A 5,662-nucleotide genomic window follows, 5' to 3' on the forward strand; every position below is an offset into this window, starting at 1 on the left:
TTTCTTTCGGACGCTATCGCGGCTCTGACGCGGCACGGAACCGGCGGGGGCTGACCCTCCCACGACGCCGGCCGGCTGCCGATCGCAGGCGATCGGCGATGAGGGGGGCGAAGGCGACTCGCCCCCTCGAAACCTCTGCCGCGGGAGCTCCGGACGTGCTAGAGGAGACGGCGACCCGCCGAGGCGGGCGCGACCCGGCGACCGAGGCCCCTTTCGGTCGGGGCGGCTCGCTCGGCAGCGGGCGGGGGTGCGGCACCAAGGGCGACAGAAGCAGCGGCGGCAGCGGCGGAGGGGGACGCCCCCCTTGCCGCCCGCGGCGCGCCGCAGGGGGCCCGCCACCCGGGCGGGTGACGGCCGCCTCGCTCGGCTCAGCTTGCCTTGCCCGGAATTCTCTTGCCTTGGCTAAGCCGCCCCCGCCGCCCAGCGCTGCTCGCGGCCGGCACCCACGGGGCACCCGGACCGAGGCCGGCACCGGCGCCCGGCGTGCTTTAGGACACCTGAGAAACTGGCGGGGCCACACGGCCGTCACAGAGCTGGGTTCGGTGAAGCCGCTCCCGGGAAGGGAGGGCTGACACCTCGCGTGCGACGGGAAGCGAATTGGAAAGGAGACCACCCTGCCTGAACACCGGACACCGCCGCGCCTCCCCGGGACGGAGAGCACGGAGGAGCCGGCCCGCCGAGGGCCCTCTCCGACGCGACCCGAAATGCCTCATCGATCGGGGATAGGAGAAAAGGCGAGAGACGGGAGGGAGCAAAGAGCGCTCCCGGAGGCCCCACGGCCACGGTCCTGGGACAGCCGACAGCCGCGCGCGTGCCAGCCGCTCACCCGGGGGTGGGCAACCAGACACGGGGGCCCTGCGTGCGAGTGAGAGGGACGCGTCTGGTGGAGGGGTGCTACGGGACCTGAACACCGGCGTTTGACGGCCGGCCCGCCCCGCAGCCCCTCCGACGCGCCCCGGGTATGCCAGAACGATCGGTGATAGAGAAAAGCAAGAGAATCGAGGGGGAGCAAAGAGCGCTCCCGAGGCCCCACGGCCACAGTCCTGGGACAGCCGACAGCCGCGCGCGCCAACCGCCACCCGGGGGTGGACGGCCAGACAGACGCGGGGCCCTGCGTGCGAGCGAGGAGGCGACGTCTGCGAGAGGTCCGGCGTGGAGCCTCCGCGGCGCGCCCCTGGGTGAACGCCTCAGCGGGCGCTGGCTGCGGGTGTGGATCAGGCAAAATGCGGGGGGGAGCGGGAGGCTGCCGCCGTCCACCCGCTCGGGAGCACGGTTCCCTGGGGACTGAGCACGAGAGGACCGGGGGAAAGCCGCGGCAGGCTTGTCTCCCCCGGTCTTCCGGCATTCGAAAGTGCCGGTGACCGCCGCCGGCCACCGCTCTTCGCCCTGCCCAGCGGGGAGACGCCTACCCCGGAGCAACAAATTTCGTTCGGTAATGCACGCATGTCTGCCAGGAGAGTAGCCAGAGGTGCCGCCCCTCACCTCTGCTTTCAGCGGGAAGTCAGCCCGCAGGATGCGCGTTCGCGCTGGAAGCCCTTAGGAGCCGAGTAAGTACTCCCTCCCATATACGGAAAATCACGTCTCTACCCCCGGACGGCCTCAAGAGCGCAGGCACTGCCCACCGGGGAGGCGCGCCAAACACGCCGCCTCTTACGATGACACAACTGGAGGTAACGAAAAACAGCGACCCCTTCGGCGGCTGGAAGTGCGTGCTCCGGACACAAGGTCTACCCGGCCACTCCGGCACTAAGTACCGCCGGAGCCGGGTAGACGTGACAGCCGATCCGGTCCCCGGAGCCGGGTAGACCTGACAGCCGGTCCGGTCTCCGGAGCCGGGTAGACCTGACAGCCGAGGTGGTCCCCGGAGCCGGGTAGACCTGACAGCCGATCCGGTCCCCGGAGCCGGGTAGACCTGACAGCCGACGCGGTCCTCGGAGCCGGGTAGACCTGACAGCCGATCCGGTCCCCGGAGCCGGGTAGACCTGACAGCCGACGCGGTCCTCGGAGCCGGGTAGACCTGACAGCCGATCCGGTCCCCGGAGCCGGGTAGACCTGACAGCCGGTCGGGTCCCCGGAGCGGGGTAGACCTGACAGCCGATACCGACCCCGGAGCCGGGTAGACCTGACAGCCGATCCGGTCCCCGGAGCGAGGTAGACCTGACAGCCGATCCGGTCCCCGGAGCCGGGTAGACCTGACAGCCGATCCGGTCCTCGGAGCCGGGTAGACCTGATAGCCGATCCGGTCCCCGGAGCCGGGTAGACCTGACAGCCGATCCGGTCCCCGGAGCGAGGTAGACCTGACAGCCGGTCGGGTCCCCGGAGCGGGGTAGACCTGACAGCCGAACCGGTCCCCGGAGCCGGGTAGACCTGACAGCCGATCCGGTCCCCGGAGCGAGGTAGACCTGACAGCCGATACCGACCCCGGAGCGAGGTAGACCTGACGGCCGCTCCGGTCCCCGGAGCCGGGTAGACCTGACAGCCGATCCGGTCCCCGGAGCCGGGTAGACCTGACAGCCGATACGGACCCCGGAGCGAGGTAGACCTGACGGCCGCTCCGGTCCCCGGAGCCGGGTAGACCTGACAGCCGATCCGCTCCCCGGAGCCGGGTAGACCTGACAGCCGATCCGCTCCCCGGGGCCGGGTAGACCTGACAGCCGATCCGGTCCCCGGAGCCGGGTAGACCTGACAGCCGATCCGGTCCCCGGAGCCGGGTAGACCTGACAGCCGACCCGGTCCCCGGGGCTAGGTAGACCTGACAGCCGATCCGGTCCCCGGAGCCGGGTAGACCTGACAGCCGATCCGGTCCCCGGGGCTAGGTAGACCTGACAGCCGGTCGGGTCCCCGGAGCCGGGTAGACCTGACAGCCGATCCGGTCCCCGGAGCCGGGTAGACCTGACAGCCGATCCGGTCTCCGGAGCCGGGTAGACCTGACAGCCTGTCCGGTCCCCGGAGCGAGGTAGACCTGACAGCCGGTCCGGTCCCCGGAGCGAGGTAGACCTGACAGCCGACCCGGACCCCGGAGCCGGGTAGACCTGACAGCCGACCCGGTCCCCGGAGCGAGGTAGACCTGACAGCCGATCCGGTCCCCGGAGCCGGGTAGACCTGACAGCCGGTCGGGTCCCCGGAGCCGGGTAGACCTGACAGCCGACCCGGTCCCCGGAGCCGGGTAGACCTGACAGCCGACCCGGACCCCGGAGCCGGGTAGACCTGACAGCCGGTCCGGTTCCCGGAGCGAAGTAGACCTGCCCGCCTATCCCCGGAGGCGGGTAGAAGTTGCAGCCGAGCCGGTCCCCGGAGCCGGGCACACCGGGCAGCCGGTGTGGGGTGGGGGTGATATTTTTGTTTTTTCTTTTCGTTCATGATTTAAGCGTCACCGGCACAGCGGCCAGCCTGACCCGGGTCCTCCCTTCCAACAAGTGCGTGCGGGCAGGTGGGGGGTGGGGGGGTGGGGGGGCGGCGGGGGGGCCGGGGGCTCATAAATAATTTTGATTTATCACCGGGTGGTGATAAATAATTTTGATCTTTTTTTTTCGTTCACGTTTTTAGCGTCACTGGCACAGCCGCCAGCCTGACCCGGATCGTCCCGGCGGGGGGGGGCGGGGGGGGGGGGGCTGTCGGGCGAGGGGGGGGTATGTGGGTGGGGGGAGGGGTTGGGGTGGGCGAAAAACTAAGTTTCAACTTTTTTTTGTTCGTGATTTAAGCGCCAGTGGCAGAGCCGCCACCCTGACCCGGATCAGGTCGGGGGCGGGGGTGGGGGTGGGGCGTGGCGGTCCGCGGCTTCGCGCCCTGCGCGGGCGCGCGAGCACACCACTGCCCGGCAAGCGGCAGCGGCGGGGAAGGGGTGCCGGTGCAGAGGCAGGCGAGAGCGGGCAGCGAGCGGGCGGGGAGCACGGCGCAGAGGTGGGCCGGGGAGAGGGCGGCAGGCACGCGGTGCCTCTTTTCGGAGTAGGTTTTGGGTCGGTAAGGTGGGGGGGGGGGGGGGGGGGGCGTTGTGTGTGCTGGGGGCGGGGGCGGGGGGGTTCAGTGGGTTCTCCAGCCGCGGCAGGGGCGGGCAGGCGCGCAGCAGAGCGAGCGAGCGAGCGGCTGAGAAAGGAAGGCGGGAGCGCCGGGGCACGGGCACGGGCACGGCCAGGGCCAGGGGCGCGGCAGGGTAGAGACTCGGCAGCCGGGGTTAGATCCCCGCTCGCCACCGGGAATCCCTTAACCCGCCCGGGCACGGAGCCGGCAGGGACTCCGCTGGGTCCTAAAGTCTCCCGCCGTCCTTGCCGGGGCGGGGTGGGGGGGGGTGGCAAACCTGCCCGAGGGCAGCGTGGGGAGGGGGCGGCCGGATTCGCAGTGAACCGGGTGGTGAATAGAGGCGGGGGAGGGGGGGGTGAAGGGGGACAGCGGGGTGTGGCGGGGGGGTGGGTGGTAATTCGGTGGCGGCAGCGGGGCTTGGGGGGAGACGCTCTGTCTGCGTCTGCGTCTGCCGCACGCGAGAGGTTCGGGCCCGTTGGAGGGGGTGGGGTGGGTGTTGTGTGCACGTGTGCGTGCGGCGGCAGACGGGGCTTTGGGGCTGGGGGAGAGGCCTGCTGGGGGGGGTGAGAGGCGAAGGGGGGAATGGGAAGGGGCGGGGGAGATGGTGCACCCGTGTGCAAGTGCCTCGGTGTGCGCGCAGTTGGGGTGGGGCAGATGTGACCCAGACGCCTGGGTGCCTTGGGGAGCACTTGTGGGGCAGCCGGGGGGCACAGCTGGGGCAGCCGTGAGGCATTTGTGGGGCAGCTGTGGTGCCAGCGGCACCCGCAGGCCTGTCTTCCCTGGGGGGAGACGGCAGGCCCACAGACCCGCTATTCCCTGGGGAGCACCTGCAGGGCAGCCGTGGGGCAGGGCTGGGGCAGTACTTGTGGGGCAGATGTGACCCAGAGGCCTGCTGTTCCTCGGGGAGCACTTGCGGGGCAGCCGTGGGGCACTGCGGGGCAGCTGTGGGGCCGGGGCACCAGCAGGCCTGTCTTCCCTTGGGGGGAGAAGGCAGGCCCGGAGTCCCACTATTCCCTGAGGAGCAGCTGCAGGGCAGCCGTGGGGCAGCGCTGGGGCAGTACTTGTGGGGCAGATGTGACCCAGAGGCCTGCGGTTCCTCAGGGAGCACTTGCGGATCAGCCGTGGGGCAGAGTTTGAGAAGCTGTGGGGCCAGAGGCACCCGCAGGCCTGCGTTCCCTGAAGCAGACTGCAGGCCCAGATGCCTGTGGCTCCTCGGGGAGCACTTGCAGGGCAGCTGTGGGGCAGCACTTGTGGGGAAGATGTGACCCAGAGGCCCGCTGTTCCTCAGGGAGCACTTGAGGGGCAGCTGTGGGGCCAGGGGCACCCGCAGGCCTGCCTTCCCTGGGGGGAGACGGCAGGCCCAGAGGCCTGCGGTTCCTCGGGGAGCGCTTGCGGGGCAGCCGTGGGGCAGCACTGGGGCAACACTTGTGGGGCAGATGTGACCCAGAGGCCCCGCTGTTCCTCGGGGAGCACTTGTGGAGCAGCTCTGGGGCCCTGCGGGGCAGCTGTGGGGCCAGGGGCACCCGCAGGCCTGCCTTCCCTGGGGGGAGATGGCAGGCCCAGAGGCCTGCGGTTCCTCGGGGAGCGCTTGCGGGGCAGCCGTGGGGCAGCACTGGGGCAGCACTTGTGGGGCAGATGTGACCCA

This window comes from Rissa tridactyla, unplaced genomic scaffold (assembly GCF_028500815.1).
Source record: "Rissa tridactyla isolate bRisTri1 unplaced genomic scaffold, bRisTri1.patW.cur.20221130 scaffold_63, whole genome shotgun sequence".
NCBI lineage: Eukaryota > Metazoa > Chordata > Aves > Charadriiformes > Laridae > Rissa > Rissa tridactyla.